This window comes from Bidens hawaiensis, unplaced genomic scaffold (genome assembly GCF_021521415.1).
Source record: "Bidens hawaiensis isolate Kalapana, Puna unplaced genomic scaffold, B.hawaiensis_p1.1 tig00016116_1, whole genome shotgun sequence".
NCBI classification, from domain to species: Eukaryota; Viridiplantae; Streptophyta; class Magnoliopsida; order Asterales; family Asteraceae; genus Bidens; species Bidens hawaiensis.
Genome location: NW_027492465.1, coordinates 164589 through 168381, shown reverse-complemented (window position 1 = coordinate 168381; position 3793 = coordinate 164589). Strand labels below are relative to the sequence as shown.

The following is a 3793-nucleotide window of genomic DNA, read 5'->3' as shown; positions in this document are numbered from 1 at the left end:
AATCATGTCTATTAAAAACATTAATGAGTTTATTAAATCTTGATTTATAAAAAAAATGTTGTGTGTACAAATGAGCTAGGCTATATTAGATGGGGTTTTAGCTACAGCTGATCAAAATGGGCTTGCGATTGATTATTAAACCTTTAAACCAGTGAAGCGAAGCAGGCCTATAGTTGGGCCTCATACATTTTAGCCCAGTACTATTTACTGGTGTTTTAAATGTCAAAAGATAAACGTGTTTAATTAACGCCCTAAACGATCTCTGATCTTACCTTTCAAAATCTCTCTCAGTCTTCGTCTTCATCTAATATAGGGTTTCATCACGTTAGCGATTTTTAGTTCTTTTGTGATTCTAATTGTATTCATTTGTGTGTCAAATCTTCATTTTGATTATTTGAATTTTGTTGTCCATTTGATCTGGTTTGTGTTTCTTTGTTTTTGTATTGTTCTTGGGTTAAACAATTGTGATTTGGACTAATAAAATAAGATTCAACCTTTTGATCCTACGTGCGATTATACATGGGATTGTTTGCTACAAAGAGTATTTATCATGACAAATAAATTGTAACAAATAATCCCATCTACGTTTTTATTTATGTAAACTTTGAAGATAATTATCCTTTTACGTAATTTTTTATTAGCATCTAGCTTAAGAGATGATTTATATGTAAACTAGTCTGAAAATAATTACCCTCTTAATCATTTTTATTAACATCTAATTAACCTAATAATTAATGCTTCAATCTTTATACCTACCTATAGTTTTTAAAAAAAATCCTCAAAATGATATAAAAATTTATAGAAGAAAATAATAATATTATCATAAAACTGTTTTAAGGCCACTCAAACCAGACCACATAGTCACATTACACTTTTTGTCAAGATAAAAGGTTACACGTGGCATCAACCCATTTGATATTATCTCCACAATATGGATAACAAACTGATCACCTTTCACATAACCACTTTAACCTAACATATTCAACCAACCAACACTTGTGTTCTCCAAATCACAAACTTCTAATCCACTAAACAAATGGCATCAATGACAATGGCATCCTCATTCCTCGGTGGCTCCATCGCCACCACAGCCACCAAGCAGCCCACCAGCCGCCGTGGACTGGTGGTGATGGCCAATGCATCAAAGGTGGCCAGTGTTGAGAAAGTGGTGGTGGATGAGAAGAAGCCAAATGGACGTAGGGACATGATGTTTGCGGCTGCGGCGGCTGCGGCGTTGTCGGTTGCGAACGTTGCATTGGCGGATGATGAAGAGCCGAAGCGTGGGACGGAAGCGGCTAAGAAGAAGTATGCTCCGGTTTGCATCACGATGCCGACTGCACGTATTTGCCGGAACTAGGTGGTGCATGGATGGATGATCATATGTGAAATTGTTTGTGTTTTTGCTTGTTTATTTGATGGAAAACAAATGTTTATTATGCTCCCGAAATATTATCCTTTTTGGTTTATAATTATTATTAGGGTTGTCACTTTTACCCGAAACTCGGGTCGAGAAAACACGTACCCGAACCCAAACTAACCTGATCCGAGAAACCCGATCCTGAGAAAAGGCTTACCCGAATCGAAGTAAATCAGGTTGATTCTTGGGTCCGAATTCTAGGTTACAGGTCAATTTGAAAAACCCGAATAAACTTTTAGTTTTAAATTCATATATGTTATCAGAATTTAGTCCAAATCAACTGTTATCATTCCAGCTATTATGAATCGATTGTTTATTACTTATTAAGGTTTCAATTTATGATTAAAAGCAATTATAATTCAACACCCTAATCACGCCATATTGAAGACGATTATGTTGGTCTTATCTATTATGGTTGAACTTGTTAAATTTTATTCTTTTTAGGATGTTTTATCGGTTTGTTTTTCTTTTATTAATTGTTGGTAATTTATTTACATTAGAAGTAAAGAAGAATTTGTTGCATTTAAATTTAGGAATATATTTTTTTTTCTAGGATACTCAAAACCCGATTAACCCGAACCCAAATTACCCGAACCCGAAGAAACCATGAGAAATTTGGGTTGGGTTTCGGGTCTAGATTGAAAACTTTGAAACCCGAAAAACAACCCGAAAACACCCGTAATTATTATAAATGAATAATGAAAGATGGTTTGTTAATTAGGTCTTAAATATTTACATTTCCAATGAAAATGAAGCATAGTTTAATTAAGTATGTTGTCATACACTTTTGCTTAGGACAGTATGAAAGATAACGAAATTATGGTAGACGTTAATAAGCATTAGGCCGGAGGGTGTTTCATTGTTGATATTTAATCAACTTTATTCTCCCGGCCAATAATATAAGCATATGTAGATCTTCATCAATCATCATTGTTGCAAATATTTAGACTTCAAGAGAAGATTGAATATTTGACTTCTAGACTCTAGTACTTGAGGGTCGTTTGGTTCGTTTAATCTTTTAGAAGGACTTGTAAATAATCCAAATAGAAATTTAATGGAATTAGATGTAAAGTGTAAGTACGAAAAGTTAATAGAAATAGAATTTTGGACACATTTGTTGATAAAAATGACCATGTTTGATTTGTAAACATGTTAAAAAGGTTAGAACGTCGTAGTATCCATAGTGGCGACGAGGGGTGGCGGTGATGTTCGCGTGCAAGGCGAACGCGGTGGTTACCACGTTGGTTGTGGCAACTCATTTGGTGATTCTAGAAGTGGAGACAACAAGAGTAGTGGCGAAAGAGTGATTTGCAATTATGGGGAAAACGGCATTTGTGTTGGCAATGATGATCAGGGCCGGCTCAACGAATGTGGGGGCTTAAATCGAAACAAGATTGTGGGGCCTTTTCATACCAATTTTTAAGAAAGAAAATTGTAACCTATACTTTAGTAACAATCAAGCCTACCACCATAACAATACATTTATTTAAGTTTACTATACTCATCATAATATATCTATATATAATGTCTTTTTTTTTATTTGAAAGCCTTAACCGAGCGTGGGTCTAAAGCCCTAACTTGTTTTCACTGTCCCACGAGCCACCCCTGATGATAATGGGGTGCCAGGGTGGTGGTGAAATTTTAGAGTGTTGGCAATGATGATGATGGGGTGGTGGGGAAATTGTAGATATCAGTTCATATAAGCTAGATTCAACTTTCATATAAAAACTGGCTAAGGTAATGACAAAAACTCTTAAACACTGATATTAACATGGTAGGTTATATAAACTTTAAAAAAAACAAAAAATTATGAACGTGCTGTTCGCATAGAAACAAGTCTAACAATTAAATAGAAAAGAAATAAAAGGCCCTGGTAATATGAAGATAAACACTTAAAAGAGAGTCGAATATGACATCGAAGAACAAGGCGTAAACACTGATTCGAATGAGAGGTTATGTAGTAACCAATGTAGAAAGATCAATTATCACGTAAAGTCTTGAAAGTGTTTCACAAATAAATTCGTTGACTTAGAAAGTTTTGACTTGGTAAAACAGTTATCAAGATTAACATAAAAATGATTAATGTGATGACATTAAAAATTAGTTAAGATAACATAACAAAACCAAAAGTACAAATCTATCCTATTTATGAATTCCCAAGGCTAACCGTTATAAATTTCATCATCTTACTTGTTTAGTAAAGTGAACTAGTTCAAGAAATCACGGTCACAAAAATGAATGGCTCTCTATCGGTATCCACACACAAATCATGAACCACCATAATCTCAAGCGCTAGCAACCGAGATCTACTATGTACGAAACCTTAAAGTTATTTTTTTTATCGTGATATGTTCTGATCCCATACCATAAATGCAT

General features: G+C 34.4%; 1 pseudogene; it reads left to right on the top strand.

Moving 5' to 3' along the window:
- Positions 1–950: 950 nt before the first annotated feature.
- Positions 951–1436, top strand: LOC143550596 (photosystem II 5 kDa protein, chloroplastic pseudogene; annotated as a pseudogene).
- The last annotated feature ends 2357 nt before the right edge of the window (positions 1437–3793 follow it).